Source organism: Dipodomys ordii, unplaced genomic scaffold (assembly GCF_000151885.1).
Source record: "Dipodomys ordii isolate 6190 unplaced genomic scaffold, Dord_2.0 Scaffold5, whole genome shotgun sequence".
In the NCBI taxonomy this organism is placed as follows: domain Eukaryota; kingdom Metazoa; phylum Chordata; class Mammalia; order Rodentia; family Heteromyidae; genus Dipodomys; species Dipodomys ordii.
Genome location: NW_012267221.1, coordinates 36,879,454 through 36,888,103, shown reverse-complemented (window position 1 = coordinate 36,888,103; position 8,650 = coordinate 36,879,454). Strand labels below are relative to the sequence as shown.

Sequence of the window (8,650 nt, the reverse complement as noted above, 5' to 3'; positions counted from 1 at the left end):
CTTCCCCTCCACCCCCTCCCTCCCTTCTTCCCTCCCTCCCTCCCTCCGTCCCCGGAATCCGGAGCGCGGCCCATTCACACGGCAGCTGGGAGGAACCAAGTGGGCGCCCGGAGGGGGCGGCTCCCGTGAGTCCGGGGAGGAGGAGGGGAGCCGGGGCGGAGGCGGGGAGGCGCGGGCGCCGCCGGGGCCTGCTTCCCCGCCGGGGAGGGCGCTGGGCAGGCTGCTACGCTGCGTGTGTGAGTGTGCGCGACATCCCCAATACAGTATTCCAAAGAACAGCCCCGCCGAGCCCACGCAGCAGCGTGGGGGTGGGGGGGGCGGAGTCAGCCCACCCGCGCCGGGCAGGGCCGCCGGTGGGCAGCCAGGTGGGCCAGGTGCTGCGGGCCTGGCGTCCGGCGGGAAGTTGCTGCCCGCGCGCGGAGGAGGGGCGGCAGGTGCGCGGCGCGGGAAGAACTCGCCCCCCCCTCCCCCAGTCCCTCGCCCCTCCACCGCCTCGGCTTTGGAGGAGGAGGAAGGGAGGAAACCACCAAACCTGAGGTGCAACTCTCAGGCCTGACGAACCTCTGGTTTCGTCGGGTCATTTAATTCCAGACCTTTTCGCCTTCTCAGAAATCTGCCTGTTATTTTACTAGGAATGCTTTCTATTTAACCAGGTGTACACAAACGGTGCTGGTACTCACTGCCTTGGTGTATGCCAAAGTAAGAGTTCCCAAGGCACAATTTAGATTCTTGTTTTCCAGCTGGGTTTGCATTAACTTTTCTATCCAGAGAAAGTATCAAAACACCTCCAGAAATGTTCTTAAGCTATTGCCAGAAATCTTGAGGAAAAAGTCTTAAAAATCTGTTTTTCCTTCTTTTTTTTTGATAATTAAAAAAAAGGGCATTCCAAGTTTTAATGTTGGGTTCCTAAAGCATTGGGGACATTAATACAGAACTACTGCAATACAGGTAGAATCCTGTTTCAACATACATAATAAAATCCAGTTTTATATAGGAGGCAGTTCCCACATTCTGGCTGGCCTCCCAGAGTGTGCCTACTTTGCTGACAATGCCTTGCGTTACAAGGCATTCTTTGAGATGAGAAATTCTGCAAACCACATCTTTATGTTGCAGCTAGGGACGAGATGATGATTTTGAAAGAAAAAGACATTAAAGCACTGGGCCTTTCTCCCCACTTCCCCTTTCTTTTTGCAAAAGCCAGCAGGAATGAGTAATGTCACAATGGAAAATGTCTTTAGCATTAAGGTTGCATCTTTTAAGTGTTAGTGACAAGGTCTGTTTGTTGTAGTTATGGTGAAACTTCCAATAAGTGAGTATGTTTACTTCCTGAAACTATTCTTTTAGTAAAAGAAACTTCTGCTGGAATTTTCTCTAACGTTTCTAATTGTCAAGGTTTTTGCAGCTCTAGAACCTGTTCTGCTAAAGAGAAAGCAAATTTAGATTATTACAGTTCAATAAAGTCTTGAAGTAATTTGTCGGTTGATTGGGAAAGACAGGTTAAATGAACCTTCAAGCAAAAAGATCTGCAAACTTCTCTTTCTTTCATCCAGATGATTTGCAAGCGCTATTGTGAACAACTAGGGAATAAAGAACTTCCATAATGATGTTCAATCGGTGATTCATGAATTAGGCAATGAGTGGTATTACCTGCACTGTTGAGCTGTCCCCTGCAATTGTTTCCAGAGTTAGAATTGATATTACAAGCTCTCCCTGAGCTTGTAGACAATGCCTCTGAATGTGATGCTGAAAAAGGAAATGTGTCAAGGTAGAAACTCTCCTCCGACTTTAACTGGTTGTTTCTTTCTACAGTTAAACACTGAGATCTTTCCTTGTTTGTTTTCTGGGAACATTTAGATAGTGTATTCTTCCCACATTAAGAATGGCATTTGGGGCCCACTTTGCTTTGCTTACATGCCCTATGGTGCTGGGGGAGGTGGTGGGAGGAAAAAAATGAAAGAAAAATAACATTTTAAGCTTTTAGGCTACCAATTCTCCTATCACTGTGTGACAACACTGTAGTCACTATGACTGCTCCCCAAGAAGGACATATTTACCTATATACAACTCAGAGGATCCAGCACTGAGTCTTTGTTTTACACCTGATGACTTTTGCTACCCATGCCACCAGTAAGCACCACCTCCTCCCCTTCAAAACACACATACACACTCTACTTCTCCCACTCACAGGTCCTAGTGATTTGTTATGGGAAGTATTAGAGATGCGCATTCCATCCTGTAAGCTAACAAAGTGACTGATTCTTCTCTGAAGGTCCTCTGGAGGAAACCAATTTCAGGATTTTAGAATGTTCTTGGAGGCAATCCCAGACAGGTGTAAGAGAACATGGGAACAAAAATAGTTCTTATTCAGACCATTTGGATATCTCTTGTTAAACATGCATATAGTCGTTTTGATTTCTTCTGGTGCACTTTTACTATAAATACCTATATATCTAAGTTATTCGTTTATTTAGTATATCTTGCTGAGCACAATTCAATTAGGTACCAGGTTTAAGGTTGAATTTGGGGAACACAAAGACAAGTATAAGTCATGATTCCCTTATCTCAGGGCTTTTCTATAAAATTAAAAATAACAATGAAAGGAAGGCTAAGAGACAAAGAAAAATATTATTTGTTGTTTCTTTTATTATGTTTTCATACACACTCAGATGAATATATACACTGCTATCAAGGAATAAGATAATGGCATTCTTGTAACATCCCTTTGAATCCAAATCACAATAAAATAATTTTCCTATAAATGGATGCCTTATATCATGAGCAATATATCAATGATATCCAAAAGGCTACTGGAATGTAATTTCTAAGCTGAGTGATGTTTTTGTCTATGTGATCTTTTGTTCACTGCTTCAGTACCTAAAATAGGGGCTGGCAATAGTCAAATATTTTTGGTGAATAATTAAATGAAATGGAAAATATGAATTGAATAGCCAATGGAATGTTTGTTTTTTATAGACGTTCTTAGTATGAATTACATTTCCTAATAAAAGTATCTAAGATTTGTGCTGCCTACTTCTGATTAAATAGATATTTCCAACAAAATATATTTTTTCTTTTTCTTTTTTTTTTCTTTTCTTTTTCCAGGGCTGAGGACCGAACCCAGAGCCTTGCGCTCACCAGGTGGGTGCCCTTCCGCTGAGCTAAACCCCCAGCCCCTTCAATAAAATATTGAGAGTAAGAATGTTTTAAATTAGCATGGAAATCGCAAAGTAATTTTAGCAATTTCTAAAGTAATTCATGTTAAATTTTCAAACACAAATTTATTTTTAATTAATTACAAGGTTAATAGATACACCAAGTTCTGAATGTTATCACCACTTGGAAAGTGGCCTAAGGAATATATCATATTCTGTTTCTCTTTGGCTAGTAATTTGTGCATATTCTTGGAGCATCACTTGCAAATGTCATCCTAGGCTTAATCTCCTGTCTGCAAAGGAAGGAGAATATGGATCTAATAGCAGCTTAAATATCATTTGTTCAGTTTCAAACTTTGAAAACACTTAAAAAAATTAAAAACTCCAGGTATCAGTAGCTCATATCTGTAATCCTGGCTATTCAGTAGGCTGAGGTCCAGAAGTATTGTGATTCGGAACCAGCCAGAAAAGTCCAAAAATATTTCCAAAAATAGCTAGCAAAAAGCCAAGTTGGAGGTATAACTCAGGTAGTAGAGCACAAGCCTGCAAACTCAAGGCCCTGAGTTCTGATTTGATTTAGGTTCATAGTGAAATCCTGTGGGGAGGAAAGGAAGGGGAGGAGCTGAGAGAAGAGAAGAGAAAAGAAAAAAAAATGATTAGTACATTTAGCACATCTTTAAAACAAGCCAGATAGTTAATAAGTGAAAATAGTTCTTCCCTTTATTTTTTAATAGCCCTCTAAAAACATAGGAAACATGCTGAGCTATTTTCAGTTGTGAATAGATGGTAGAATTAAATAGCTATTCCCTTTTCAGTTATTCCCTTTTCAGTTCTCTTTCAGTCCTAAAAGAAGAAGAAATCTGCATGCCCTCTAATCTGCCTAACACTTGCTGAATTCTGATTGCTTTGTTGATGGTGAGTTTTGTTTGTTTTATGAAGAGAGATCCACTCAGAAATCTCAGCAGGACTCAGTATGTAGCTACAATTTAATAGAACTGCTTTCCTGCATTTACTTTTATGGCTATCTTCTATCAAGGCAAATGAGAATCATTCTCCATTTGGAATAATTATATCCAAGTATTTTCTTAAACAGACTCAATAAAGCACAAAAGAATATTGCTAAGGTAGAAATACAAATTAGGATAATCACTGTAAAAATTCTTCAAAAATTTAAAAATAGAGCAACCCCACTACTAGGTATGTATTCAGAGGAAATGAAATCAGTATGTTAAAGAGATACTTGCACTTTCATGTTTTCAACAGCCAGGATATAGAATCAACTCCAGTGTCTCACAAGTATATGAATGGATAAAGAAAATGTGGCATATGTACACAATAAAATATTTTAGCAGGCTGGGATGGTTGGAAGGAGTATGTGGAGAGATGGTAGAGTAAGTCTGTGGTGTCTGTGCCAAAATATTTTTGAAAATTCTACAAGAAGACTTACAAAGTGATATGCAACATAAGTCAACTGTATTTGGTCATTCCCCAACGTATGTATATTGTTCTTTAAAATGTATTGTGTCTTTTAAAAATTAAAAAAATAAAAATTATAAAAAGTAAGCATACCTAACAATCGTGAGGTAGTGGGTTCAAAGCATCAATTCATACCCCACTACTACTCTCTCCTCCCCCCAAATATAAAAGCATTATGCAAGAAAATAATAACTAACACTTATTGAGGAAACAATATATACTGTAGAGCTTTAAAAGTATTAATTCACATGGTTCTTGCTGTACCATTGTGAAATATATATTGTCATTTCCATCATCATCTGTGTTTTTTTTTTGGTGGGGGTGGGGGCTCTGGTCGTGGGGCCTGAACTCTGGGCCTGGGCACTGTTCTTCAGCTCTTCAGCTCAAGGCTAGCACGCTACCACTTGAGCCACAGCGCCACTTCCGGCTTTTTTTCTTTTTGCTTATGTGGTGCTGAGGAATCGAACCCAGGGCCTCAGGCATGCAAGGCAAGCACTCTACCACTGAGCCACCTTCCCAGCCCACCTCATCTGTTTGTAGACATCAGAAAACCAAAATGCTGAGTACTGAAATGCTGTTGAAATCCCATGGGAGAGCTAGGCTACAAGGCCAAGAACTCTTTCACAAAGCCTTTGTCTCCACTATCACACCAAAGGGACCAAAAATGTCAAGTCAGTTCTAGAGCTTTGGAATTGCTGTGTCACACTTTTCTCCCATCTTTGCAGGCAAGCTGTAACCTCCCTGGTCCCCATGTCCTTCAGTAGCCTCTGTCTTCCCTCACTCCAGGTACATATATCTGGGTGCCACAGGGAAGGCTCAGTTATTTATGTGTCTTTAATATCTTTATTGATGACAAACATAGCATAAGCCTCTTGGGAAGAAGAGCCAGCCATATTACATCTTATACTTAAATTCAGTAAACACAGTTAACAGGATTTTTAAAGTATTATTTTAAAGAATAATGATGGGTGCATTCGCAAAAATAAATACTTTTGACAAAAATAACATTTCAGCATTGTAAACCCAACAGATGGTTTTAGTGAGAAAGAAAAATGTAAAAGGTAGTGATTCTGACATTTGAGTGAAAATTTTGCTGAAAGACCATTAATTTATTGCTTTAGAAAGATTTCTTTAAAATGCTTCAATGACTCAAAACAAAAGAAAGCATAATAGATTTAAAGTGCTCTTCAAGGAGAAAAAGAATAACATTATGGCTTGTGACCTATAAGACCTAAGATATAATATAATTCTATCATCACATTCTTCTGTTATTACCTCAGAATAATTCTATACTTAACGAAATTTCCACTGTGTGTGGCAGAGGCCCTGCAATTAACTGAGTCATGTACAATATTCATATTACCAGAAATATAATTTACATTTCTTGTATTTAGCAATATGAAAATTTAAACTTTGAAAACCTATTATAGACTAAATAAAATTTAAATGCCTGGAAGCTTGAATATTCTTTCAAATATGGACATTGTTTAAAAGTTTCTTAAAGGTAAATTATTTGGAAAATATAATAGCTGATAATATCAGGAGGTATGACTTTTAAAATAACCACTTCTAAAAATAAAAACCAGGTAAATTGTTAAGCATTGCATTTCATTACAAGATCTTATCAAATTTTAAGGTGTAAAGGATTATAAATTCCACCTATTTCAACATCCTTTGTATATTCAAAATAATTTAAATACTGTGCAGAAAGTCAACATACAAGTAGCTTAGTTTCCAATAATCTCTTTATAAGTTGGCAATTTTTGGTCTTGCAATGAAATACAGGTTGGAAAAGAAACCAACAAGTGAAATAAGATTTAAATTCCCAGAATGGACTACAAATGCTTATAAAATGCAAGGGAAAATATTCTATTATAGTCTTTGGGAGTATTAGGTAGTCATCTAATCCAGTCAATGTCTATAGCTAAGGAAATGTATTATCTTGCTAATATAAAAAGCATAAAATATTAGATAGTAGTAGATACAGCTAAACCTTTAATCAAAAATAATTATGGTTTTCTTTTAAAAAATACTTTTATTGTCCTTAGATAGTTGTACAAAGGAGTTGCCATTTAACAAAACAGTTTCTGAATACAATGCATCTTGACCAGTATCATCCCATTCAACATCTCATCCATCCCTCCCAACCTACCACATCTTTCAATTTTCTTAATTTTGTAGAATATGCATTAACTATTTTACTGCATTCTTCCTCTCCTTATTTTTTAAGTTTCTTTTTTAAGACAGAAGAGAATATTAACAGAAATGTTTGAAAAGATGTCTAAGTGGAATTTCTTAACATTTTTCAAGGGTTAGAGCTTTGTTTTGTCTGGCTTCCTCCTGTTATCCCTTCTATTGGTGCCCCTTTCCTTTCTGTACAGTGTCACTGTGTAAGGAACTGTTCTGAAGCACTATTTTAGATCTCACTGACACTGGCTACTGTCATATCACTTCTCATCATTATTCATTTTCTGTTAACTACATACATTTGATTGAAAAGAAAAAAAAAGCTCTATCCATCATCTCTGGAGTTTATTCAAGCCACCTGCCATTTGCACTCATTTCTTGTTACTCATAATCTCATGTTTGGCATTACACTCTCCACTCAGTTTACTAGGAATGACATCAAGTCTATGCCTACTCTCCCACTCCAAGCTTGACTCTTGCTCTGTGGTCTATAGTTTGCAGTCAACAGACCTACCAGCTGCATGTAAGCAGTCGTTATAAATGAGGATAGAAGATTATATTTCCTTAACAAAAGGTGTATATTAAGAACATGCAGACCAAATTTAGGGCTTTTTTCTGGCTTTTGAAAGGAACAAGGAAATAGGAAAAAAATCACACGAAAAGCAAACAAACCTTAAATTAACTAAATGGGCAAGAGTTGGAAGAAGGTAGGGAGAAGGAGAATAGAAGGTATCTGTACTTGTAATAAACTAATTAAAGTAGACCTAACTGTTGTCTGGGATGTGTGATACAAAAGAAAAAGTACCAAGTTAATGAAGACTAAGAGTTACTCCTTTATTCATCTAAGGTAGCCACAAAATTGTGTTTGGGGTCTGGGACAGGTGGGAAAGATGGTATGGAGTAGCTGGGACAGTCCCACAGGGAAAGGTTCAGAGAAGCAACAATCTGCTATCTTCACTTCTCTTGTCTTTTGGTTGAGCAGGGAGAGATAGTATATGTATCTAGTAAAGGCATGTATTGGGAAAAGGAAAGAAAAGCAGAAGGGGTTCTGCATCTCCAAGTGCTTCACTGTACTGGTTTGCATGTAATCTGAGTTACCTGCTCAGCCAGCCAGCTATTGAAAGTGTTCATACTGATGAATCCATTAGTTGTCACAATAAAGTACTCAACACTGACTAAGAGCAGTCACTTTGAAAGGACAATGCAGATCCTCAACAATAAGAGTTTTACTGAAATAAAGGAATATCAAACACGGTTTGATATTCACATATCATTATATTGTTAGGTCTTCACATATCATTACATTGTTACAGTTTGAAAACAGCATAACTGTTTTGCTTATCTAGACTTATACATCATGACTCATTGACTTACCTACAATTGGCAGTTTTGACTGCTGTGTCAAACTTTGTAAAGACTTTGATTTCCTTCTTTGTAAGGACTTAATTTTCTATGTATTCCTTGCTTCCTCCTGATCCCCATCTTTTTTTTTCAGTTCCTGCTGTAATAAAGATCTCTAATAGTGGTAAAAAGAGATTTTCCCCCCAAAAATGTGTTCCTTAAATAAAATTTTAGGGAATGTTTTAACTGTTGACAAAAAGTAACAGCTAACCTGGGTTGGTGACTCAAGACTGTAATCCTAGCCACTTGAGAGGCTGAGATTGGAAAGGTGGTAGTTCAAGGCAGGCCAAGCAAAAAGGTCAAAAGTACCTATCCACCAGTAGTTGGGTGCAGTAGTACATGTAAGTAGGAGGATCACATACTAGGCCAGCCATGGTGGAAAAATGAGACAATATAGAAAAATTTTAAAACACAAACGGATGGGGAACAAGTCT

General features: G+C 38.2%; 1 long non-coding RNA gene across 1 annotated transcript; it reads left to right on the top strand.

The window, feature by feature from the left end:
• The first annotated feature begins 3,153 nt into the window (after window positions 1-3,153).
• Window positions 3,154-4,679, top strand: LOC105994616. Its single transcript, XR_001175516.1, has 3 exons — window positions 3,154-3,192; window positions 3,983-4,067; window positions 4,416-4,679. It is a non-coding gene; the product is annotated as an uncharacterized LOC105994616 (long non-coding RNA).
• The last annotated feature ends 3,971 nt before the right edge of the window (window positions 4,680-8,650 follow it).